The sequence below is a fragment of the Octopus bimaculoides genome, chromosome 4, assembly GCF_046866305.1.
Source record: "Octopus bimaculoides isolate indiv1 chromosome 4, ASM4686630v1, whole genome shotgun sequence".
Taxonomy (NCBI): Eukaryota; Metazoa; Mollusca; class Cephalopoda; order Octopoda; family Octopodidae; genus Octopus; species Octopus bimaculoides.
This window is the reverse complement of record NC_142931.1, coordinates 79,485,575-79,496,319: the sequence shown is the minus strand read 5'-3', so window position 1 is coordinate 79,496,319 and position 10,745 is coordinate 79,485,575. Positions and strand designations below refer to the sequence as shown.

Below are 10,745 nucleotides of genomic sequence, written 5' to 3'. Positions count from 1 at the left end.
TAGCATTATAGAGCCATTCTTATAGCATTCACTCAACCATTGTTACATTCAAGCGTCACCATTCTAACAGTACAATGCCGTCTTAATATTTTAGCGACATCATTATCATAGCATTCTAGTGTCGTCATTATTGCATTCAAGCTTCATATCATTGCAACATTATAACGACATCTTTATAGGCTGTTTCTAGCATCATCATTACCACAGTATATCTTAATAGCGTCATCATTTTAGTATTATAACAACACCAAGTTCATAAGAAGACGATTTGCAGTAGAACTCTTTGCAAAGCTAAAATAAACGAAACGAAACAACAAAATGAAATATTGAATATTATCAATGAAGAACATTAAGAGTTAGAAGAAAGCCTGTCTGATGGCTAGATAACGAGTTAGGAAAGATTCGTTAACAGCATTACAAATCTGATATTGTATAATATCTAAAATCGAACAAATTTCATAAACTGATATTGGATTTATTTTCTTTTATTTACTTGCTCATCGCCATGTTTGTTTACCAGCCTGACTATTTATGTGTATGTCTGTCTGCCCGTCTGTCTGCCGGTCTGTCTGCCGGTCTGTCTGTCCATCTGTCTGTGTATCTGTCTGTCTCTATGTATGTATGTATACATGTCTAACTTTCTCTTATCTATTTATCTTTTTCCATTCATATTTACTATTTGTAATATGCTGTTATTGTAGTTGTCGTTGTGGACATTGCTATTGCTACTGCTGCTGTTGTTGTCATCGTCGATGCTGCTGCTGCTGCTGCTGCTGCTGCTGCTGCTGCTGCTGCCGCCGCCGTTTAACCCACCTTAATCCAGAACTATAAGAAAAATGAAGAAAAAAACCACTTGAAATAGCGATGAAAATCTCGAAATGAGATCAGTGAACCTAGGGAAAGGAGAGTTCATAAGAAAGTTGGATGGGCTCAGTGTCCTAGATGAGCACAGGCTCTACTATTGCGGTGTTTCCCTTCATCTGAGAGCGAGGAACAAAGAAATATGTTGCTTAAACGATAAGTAAATTTTTTTATTTAACTATTGTCCAATCCACAAAGCCATATTTCTCTGTTTCTCACAATCAAAGAGTGAGGTCGTTGCCAAGGGCCCAATAAGCATTACCACTTTTTCTCTGTTCTCTTTTCCTGAAGCCTAACAGGCAAACCAACGAAGCCCTTGACTAAAGCCTTTTTTTTCTGTTTCTTACTCTCAAAGTGTAAAGCACTGGATAGCCCAAAGGATAACACCCATTTCCGTTCCTCTCTATCAAATAATGAACAGGCCTAAAACTCTATAATCCTCAAAACTGAACTCTTCTGCTGATCAGATTATTACTGACACCGTCCACCACCAAATAGTTTTGATTCCTGATTATACCACTATAATAGATAATTTACCGAGTTAAACTAAAGAACTGTAAAATGAAAACCTTTTAAGTTAGCTTTCAGTGCTGAGTTCATATCTCCAGGTATATAATAACTCTAACCAACGTTAAATTCAATACTTTCGTTTGTATGGTTGATATCATCCCCAAATTAGTTTAGAACAAGGGATAATATTTATTTGTACCGGTTCTGTGAAGGAGTACGTAATACATACATACATACATTATTGGCACTCCGTCAGTTCCGACGTCGAGGGTTCCAGTTGATCCAATCAACGGAACATCCTGCTCGTGAAAGTAACGTGCAAGTGGCTGTGCACTCCACAGACACGTGTACCCTTAACGTAGTTCTCGGGGATATTCAGCGTGACACAGTGTGACAAGGCCGACCCTTTGAATTACAGGCACAACAGAAACAGAAAGTAAGAGTGAGAGAAAATTGTGGTGAAAGAGTACAGCAGGGTTCGCTACCATCCCCTGCCGGAGCCTCGTGGAGCTTTAAATGTTTTCGCTCAATAAACACTCACAACGCCCGGTCTGGGAATCGAAACCGCGATCCTATGACCGCGAGTCTGCTGCCCTAACCACTGGGCCATTGCGCCTCCACACATACATACATACACACATACGATTGAACATTACCATCAAAACGTCTACTAAATGCAAACATAACAAGCAGGATACGTTGTTTGGGACAGAGAATGCAAAATGTGTACTATTATAAAGGTCAGCTGCCCTGTTGATGTGAATACCTCCTTGAGAATCAAAGAGAAAAAGGATAACTATGGACAACTGCTCCAAACCCTTCAACTTCCATACCCAGATTATAAATTCACATTCATACTAATAATAATTAGTGCATTTGGTTTTGTGAGTGACACCCCTGGATAAACTGGGGTTTACAAAAAAAAGTAAGAAATCAATCAGCTAACTCCAACATTGTATATATAATCTGTAAGCAGAACAATAAAAATACGCTACCCTTTTTCTGAAGTTCAAAAGATGGATTTGTTTTTATTATCGACATTCAAACAACGAAACTGTATCCTTGCTAGAAACCCTCTCCTTCCTTACAGAAGAGAATATACATACATGCATACATACTTATATGTATGTATGTATGTATGTATGTATGTATGTATGTATGTGTATGGTGCTGTAATCTGTGACGGTAAAGCAAGGTCTTTTTGGCTGTAGAGGTCAACAGTAGATTACAGTATCCTATGTTGTGCCGCTGTAGTGAGGCAATGCTGGAGTTACCTTTCCAGAGTACATATAATCAACTTGGGAAGCTTCTGTGCAACGTTTCTCGAAAAGGAGTTTGCGGAACCTTTCTCCCGATTTTCCTTGTTCCTCATTCTCAAATGAAGGAAAATCCCGAAACGCTAAAACCCATACTCTCCTCGACCTCTGAACTCACACATCTCTGTTATGAACTCTCCTTTCACTGGGTTCATTGATCCCATTTCCCGAGCAAAATAATTGTGCGCATGCTCATCACGTTATACTGGCAGCGTAGTATGAAACAAAAATATATCAATCATTTAAATTATCCACTATTCTACACATAATCAATAAAATTTTTATGCAGTCACAGGAACAAATACATAAAGAAATAAATACGTGTCTTGTTTGTTAATGATTTCATTGTGACGTAATTACACATCGCCAGTTATTGTAGTATCGGCACTATTTATGACGATACTTGTTTACAATATAACTGGGTAGTAACAATAAATGTATATAACGAAGCAGGGTAAGAACAGCTTAACAATTCAACAAACTCTCCATGAACTCTCCACGAACCAATAAACAATATTCCGACAAACTACCAAAATGACAAATTACGACTTCTTGAAATTAACGCCTACTCTCCCTCTGTCTCTCACTCAGACCACTACTATTTATAGTAGTTCGGTCAAGTCTATTCTCGCAGAGGCGGGGGGGGGGGTCGTGACTCTCACCACAACAGTTTTAGATACAAGTCAGGCCTGATCGAATACACATATGATCGAAAGCATCTAGATGTGGTGGAGATTACTTAGTCAAAAAAGCTTGACTCCGAGAGACAGAATGAAGGTACACTGGCAACAGATTACAGATTTGTGGCCCCATAAGTAGGAGAATTCCCGTAAGTAAACACCTATATCTGTGTCCCGCGCACAAACATCCAAAATACCAAATTTTCAGTCTATATCAGTATGCCGGAGACACTTCAACCCAATTCCAGTGGAATAAGGAAGATGTGCCTATTAAGACATGAACCGCGTTATAACAACACTTCAAGATGAGAAAACTTCATTTATTCACTCTTTTACTCTTTTACTTGTTTCAGTCATTTGACTGTGGCTATGCTGGAGCACCGCCTTTTAGTCGAATAAATCGACCCCAGGACCTATTCTTTATAAGCCTAGTACTTATTCTATCGGTCTCATTTGCCGAACCGCTAGATTACGGGGACGTAAACACACCACCATCGGTTGTCAAGCGATGCTGGGGGGACAAACACAGACACACAAATATATACACACACACACACACATACATATATATATATATGTAGGACGGGCTTCTTTCAGTTTCCGTCTACCAAATCCACTCACAAGGCTTTGGTCGGCCCGAGGCTATAGTAGAAGACACTTGCCCAATGTGCCACGCAGTGGGAATGAACCTGGAACCGTGTGGTTGGTAAGCAAGCTACTTACCACACAGCCACTCCTGCGCCTAAAAACGATTAGAAACAAACATACATCAAAATTTGAAGAAGCGAGCTACCTTCGGGACTCGAAACCTTAGCTTCAAACTACTGTGCAATTACACATTGCACCTTCTCAAATACCAGTTGTTGACGTCATGCTAGGCTAAACCAATTAGATTCTTTTACTAGTCAAAACTGGACCCTCGGGGAAACAAAGAAGTAAACATTCAGCTGATCGTGACCAGTGGTTTCTGAAGGGAATCAGCCAACGAGAACGCTGGACGAACTTCAGACAAAAACAAGTTGCCAAGACCTTTGGAAAACATAAATGACGTATGCAGAAAATCAACCAACCAAACCATTGGATCTCTGCTGGTCAAAAACAAGTGATCAAAACAATCGATGAACAAAATGCATGACCAGGTAAGTCAATAGACCAGAACGCTGGACTTCTGCAAAACTAAAGTATATGTCCAGAGTATATGAAAAAGTAAGTGAATATTCAGACAGACAGCCAAACAAAAATCTCTAGACCACAAGCGAACAAGAACAAGTGACGTCATTAAATTTATTGCCGTTCAAAGTTTGAATCTGTCTTAAAACAGTTTAAGCTCTCACCAGCAGAACCAGCGGCGAAGAATCCTGAGCAGGCCAACATTCCCCCTGATCGAAAGGGAGACTGGAATAACGTAAAATGAAGTGCTTTGCACAAGAACACAACGTGCCGCCCGGTATGGGAATCGAACCCATGATCTAGCGATTATGAATGCCACACCGTTACCATTAGGCCACACACTCTCACTCACACACACACACACACACACACACACACACACACACACACACACACATATGACTTGTGTCTATTTGAATCTATGTGTTGCTCTTTATCAAGGTAATACTAAAAATAAAATATGGGTGTAATACAATGGGGAAACTACAAGTCAGTGCCCCCAAAGCCAGTCACCAGATGAAGTGTGAGTAAACATCTACTGGTGGATCATATTTATATTACATAGAAAAATGCCATCAAGAGAAATAATATTCTTAAGATTATAAATCTGGAAAAGTACAGGGCAAGCTATTACATCTGGTAAAGTACAAAACAAGAAAACTTTTAGTTAAAATATTGCAGCTAAAGATAACATTTCAAATAAAATATTTAGATTTAGAAAGTATTAGCTTTTATTAAAACAAAATTTTATTACAAGTTATTACTTCTATTTGTTATTACTTGCTACTTCTATTATAATAAATAATAGATGCGCCCTTTTAAAGCCTAGCCAGGCTCATGGGCCCGGTTTTCCGGTTTCAATGGCGTATGTGTTCCCCAGCTGGACAGGACGTCAGTCCATCGCAGCGTTACTCATCTTTGCCAGCTGAGGGGAACTGGAGCAACGTGAAATGAAGTGTTTTGCTCAAGAACACAACGCGTCGCCTGGTCCAAGAATCGAAACCATCAATCTTACGATCATGATGTTGACACCCTAACCACTAAGCCACGCGCCTCCACGTTACTTCTTTTAAAAATTAAAAATAACTCGGGATTTTTTTGAACTTTAAAAAAACTAATTTTTTTAATTATTAATTAATAATTATTAAATAATAATTAATTAATAATTAGAAATTTGAAAATACGTTATAAAAAATAATAGTAGTACATAGTTATTACATTAAACTGAATAATATAAAAATTAGTTATATATTACGGTAAAATCTATCTATAACAACAAATTCACAATAAAATTTACTTGAGTTATTACCTAAGTTATTGTCAAGTCTTCACATTTTTAGTCTTGAACAATGCCTATTTTTTTAGATACTGAATTTGCCAACCATGTACACTATTCTACTTTGCATAAAACTTCAGCTATATTGGTACATCTGGCTCTCATATTTTAAGTATTCTGGTGTGTCAATATTTTAAAAAAATGATGGTACCTTTTTAATTATAATGTTACTTTGTAAATTAAAATCAAATAATTTTAATATTCAAATTTTATCCTTAGCTGTAATATTTTAAGTGAAAATTTTCTTGTTCTGTACCAGACATAATAACTTGTCCTGAACTTTTCCAATTGTAATAACATGTCCTATACTTTTTTCTAGATTTATTTTAAGAATATCATTTCCCTTGCTCGCATTTTCCCATGTAATCCATGTTTTTCCCCAGGCTATGCTATTATGCTAATTAATAATGTGTCGAATGTGTCAATTAGCGGTGTCGCTGATAATTTTTTCCTTACTTCAATGATGCCGGTGAAACATAGTAAAAGTCCCCTATAACTATATTATAAAAACGTATAGAACTATATTATCACCCTCAAATTTGAGAAACAAACACTCATAACTTTCGTCTTTTTAAAACTTCATTGCATGAGATTGATACCATGAAATTTCTCGAATTGAGCTCCATCATTTAAGCTTAATCAAAATATAGTTTGTTTTTAAAATAAAAAAAAGTTAATTATACGTAAATCCAATTTTTTGCCTTACTTATATTTGTCTTCCTGATATTTTACCTCACAACGTTTTTGATACAAACTTCTGTTGCGTTGGACCAAAACTATGAAATCCTTCACGCTTTGTTCTATCATTAACGTCGCTACAAATTTTGATGTAAGCTTTTTTCTACCGGACCAAATGTCAAGTTTTGTATGCCAAAATGTAGCTAGAGACCAGTCCTCTTCAAAAATGTTAACGGTTTTCTATTTGGTTAAGAACTGAATTAGCGACAAGCTCTGAATGACGCTGCGTGTGAGTAAATTTCAGCCTTAAGAATATTATTCAACTACCATTTTAGTTGAATGATAATGTTTATATGATATGTATATGTGAAACAATTAGCAACTAACAGCTGTTGATAATGCACAGAAACAATTGTAGGGGTTTGGATTAAAGCTTGTTCATTCCACTTTGTATTAAAAATTACATGTATGTATGTGTGTCTGTGTGTATATATATATATATATATATATACTTCCTTTTTTCTTCTTTCTGTCTGTGTCTCTGGAGCATTTTGTTTTTTTTATCGCACCCTGTCAAACCTATCTATCTATCTATCTATCTATCTATCTATCTATCTATCTATCTATCTATCTATCTATCTATCTATCTATCTGTCACACTCTAAATACATACATATATGCATAAATACATACATATGTATATATATATATGTATATGTGTGTATATACACATATATATATATGTATATATATATATGTATATATATATATAAATATATAATTTAGAGAAAAGAACCAAAGTTCATGAACTCATCCATATATATATATATATAAATATATATATATATATATATATATATTTATATATATATATGGATGAGTTCATGAACTTTGGTTCTTTTCTCTAAATTATATATTTATATATATATATACATATATATATATACATATATATATATGTGTATATACACACATATACATATATATATATACATATGTATGTATTTATGCATATATGTATGTATTTAGAGTGTGACAGATAGATAGATAGATAGATAGATAGATAGATAGATAGATAGATAGATAGATAGATAGATAGATAGATAGATAGATAGGTTTGACAGGGTGCGATAAAAAAAACAAAATGCTCCAGAGACACAGACAGAAAGAAGAAAAAAGGAAGTAGCTCTGTAATTATTTTTGCAAGCAAACTAAGACACTGACAGATTTACTATAAGAATTACCAGAATAATATGAAGGTAATATTATGTTTTAACACATCACAGGAATGGAAATAATGAAATTGCTACAGATTAACTCATAGTGACAGTCTTCCGAATGTTATACCATCATAAAATAACAATTTCCAAGTGTCCTTTGCAAACTGAATGCATTGTGACAGTTCGCTATGATTGGTGTTCCTCGCAGCTCGTATAACAAAATTACATCAGAGTAGACTCAGACGCCGAGTTTTTTGTCACATTTATGGACTTGTGTTGTTTGGGAATGTATGTATGTCTCTCTCTCCCATATTCGCTCTCTTTATATATATATAGTATTGCCTCCTCTTCCTCTCTCTCTCTCTCTCTCTCTCTCTCTCTCTCACTCTCTCTCTCTCTCTCTCTCTCTCTCTCTCTCTATCTATCTATCTATCTATCTATCTATATATATATATATATATATATATATATATATATATATATATATACATATATACATACATACATATAGATAAATACACATATATTTGTATATATATATATTTTATTACATTTATGTGTGTATATATTCATATAGATATACAATATGTATGCATACATATTCATATATATGTATGTATATACATGTATGCATAAATACATAAATATATATATATATATATATATATATATACATACATATAGATATAGGTAATGTTATATATACTTATGTGTGTGTGTATGTATGCATGTGTGTATGTATATATGTACGTATGTATATGTGGATGTTTATACATATATAGTAATATACTCTCAGTTATTCAATGTATGCATGTATGTATGTATGTATTCAATCGCATCTGTAAAAGCAAAACACATTACGATATAAACTAAGGCAAATATTTTGCATTAGACAACATCTTTACTCATGAAATCAGTTTCGAATCGTGGGTGTTTTTGTTTCTATTCTTATTGAATTAATCAAACAAACAATCTTAATAATCGTGGGATCTTGTCTAATTTCTATTACTTTATTGATTACTTTTATTTATTTTATTTGTTTCAGTCAATAAACATCGGCCATGCTGGAGTGCGGCCTAGAAGAGTATCGTTGAAGAACTCAACTCCAGGACTAATTTTTATCTTTTCCTACATCTCGTACTTATTCCATTGATTTCTTTTGTCGAATTGCTAAGTTACGGAGCCGTAAACAAATCAACAACAGTTATCAAACGTTGGGTGAGACACACACACACACACACACACACACACACACACACACACACATACGATAGGCTTCCACACAGTTTCTATCTAAAAACATCACTCAAAGCAGTGGTCGGCTCGGGGTTATAGTAGAAGATACTTGCTCAAGGTACCGAGCTGTAGGACTGAACTCAATGCCATGTGGTTGAGACGCGAACGTCTCAACTACACAATCATTCTTCGGCCTGTTTGTTCGAAGGTAGTGTAAATTAAATGTAATGAATAGTAAATTCCACTAAAACTGAAGCTGTAAGGTGCAGAACAATAGCAATAAATTAAATTCGTCATTCTATTTTTTATTCTAGATCAGTTGTGGGCAAAATACGGTCAGTAGAACTCTCTGAATGACATATCTAATTTTACGAGGATAATAACGTTTATTAAAATTACTTTGAATTGATTTTTGTCGTGCGGCTAGCCTGATGAGTCACATCTCTCATGCAGCCCGCTTCTCAAAACGGAATGCCCATGAAACTTCGTCTGTTTCAACACTAGGCATTTAGGTTTTTCCGTCAATTGAACTACCTGTTGTCAATTTTGTCGATCACCGTTGGCACGGATCCTTTCTCTATTTCGGTTTTCGAAGGTCTCCTTGATGTTTCTGTAAGATAAAGTCATATGCTGTACGTATGCCCGAACGGCTACGATTTTCGCTTCGCAATCACTAGATCCCAAGGTCGATCATACGCGCAGGGCAACTTCGGCAAGTAACTTTTACTAAATTTTGACATTGATTATCTATAACATCATTGTTTAATTACCTAATGAATTAAATTAGAGCTTAAATAGCTGAACATTACACAGGTGTATGTATATTTAACATAATTCTCATGCGGAATCAGCGTGTCACAATGAGACAAAGCTGAGTCTTTTAATAACAGGAAAAATTCACCCAGCTGTCTTCCAAACGTTTTTTTTCTAACTCCTTTCACTCACAGGGCTTGGGGAAACTCGAGGCTCTAGCAAAAGTCACTTGCTCACGACGCCACCTTAGTAAGCTTAAATCTGGGACCTAATCATTGCAAAGCAAAAATCTTTCTAGTTGAGCAGCTATTTGATTTGAAACATTTATCGCAGGACTCTAGCCATAATGGTGAAGGGCGCGTAGGAACTTCATTATTAATTTGTATATATGCCTATTTCTCCTACATTTGTTCTGTAGCACATAGCTAGTAATACTACTCAGTTTAGAAATTAACGACTAGGGAAGAAGCAGACTGGACTATGAAAATCTCAGTGGACCTCTAAATATAATAGTGGCAGTTGCTCATCTACTTGTACACACAATTTCTGCTTCTGTTTATCTAATTTCACTCTCAAAGCTTTGATTGACACGCGGCTATTGACGAAAGACACTTATTCAAGATACCACGCATTGGGGGCGAACTCGGAATTCCATGAGTTTGAAACAAAATTCTTAACTACTAATCCATGCGTGCGTCTAGAAAAATATGATGCACAATTATAGAACATTTACCGGAGGCCAAGCCAACAAGAGAGACATGCAGTGATCATTCATCATGCTGGAAATAGCAGCAAAGTCTACCTCAGAAAATAGCTTGTCATTTTATTGGGAGTAGAAGCTTATGTAGCCAGGATAAAGGAACCTGGGATACATTGTACATTAAAGAAGGACAAAATGATCACAGCTTGAATGTCTTTGATGATTACTCGGTGCTAAACAACAACAACAACTACTACCACCACCACCACTACTACTACTGCTGCT

General features: G+C 35.6%; 1 long non-coding RNA gene across 2 annotated transcripts; it reads right to left on the bottom strand.

Moving 5' to 3' along the window:
- Nucleotides 1-454: 454 nt before the first annotated feature.
- LOC149136097 (uncharacterized) lies at nucleotides 455-2,948 on the bottom strand. Of its 2 annotated transcripts, none has more exons than XR_016241543.1 (2): nucleotides 2,646-2,948; nucleotides 455-825 (listed from the first exon to the last, which is right to left on the bottom strand). It is a non-coding gene; the product is annotated as an uncharacterized LOC149136097 (long non-coding RNA). The 2 variants fall into 2 exon arrangements; XR_016241544.1 differs by having other exon boundaries at nucleotides 2,367-2,695.
- Between the last annotated feature and the right edge of the window lie 7,797 nt (nucleotides 2,949-10,745).